The following is a 680-nucleotide window of genomic DNA, read 5'->3' as shown; positions in this document are numbered from 1 at the left end:
TGACGCGGTCGGTTGCAGGATTTCAGTGACTGACTAATGTCATACTAGTATTTAGTCCATATACTACTCGCAATTAATTTTTCAGATTTTATAAAGTAGTTGCAAGATTAATGCAATTCCTTGTCGCTCGCCTCTCGGACTATTACATTTTGGTAATTTGTTAAAAATTATCGGCATTTTCTTCGCAGCACCTGAGAGGCCGTACTTGAAAATTATCTTCCAGAAGCACTGGAACCAATATTATCAGACCTCTTCAAATAATTACAAAAATTAATTCTTTTTCAAATTTTAATACATTTACCGGGTACGGTTCGGTTATTTGTACAATGATTTTTGGCTATTGTGTCTAAACGCTTGACCCGAATCAAAAAATTCGGCTTCAAATATGCCCTTTAAAAATCAAAGAGGAAGAAATTGAGGAAGTTAAACTCATTAAGTACCTGGGTATATATATAGATAATAAACTTAAATTTGATGAGCATGTTGAGCATACAGTGAACAAAATTGCGAAAGAGAAGAAGGTATAAAACCCTGGTCTATAGATCTATAGTAGAACCACATTTTATATACTGCCCAACAATCTTCTTCTTAGCAAGCGACGCAAATATCGAGAAATTGCAAAAAATGCAAAATAGAGCTATGAGGTTCATATTAAATAAGCGTTACGATACACCTACACA

The sequence above is a fragment of the Rhagoletis pomonella genome, unplaced genomic scaffold (genome assembly GCF_013731165.1).
Source record: "Rhagoletis pomonella isolate Grant_MI unplaced genomic scaffold, Rhpom_1.0 Rhpom_scaffold_00275, whole genome shotgun sequence".
Classification (NCBI taxonomy): Eukaryota; Metazoa; Arthropoda; class Insecta; order Diptera; family Tephritidae; genus Rhagoletis; species Rhagoletis pomonella.
This window is presented reverse-complemented; position numbering follows the sequence as displayed.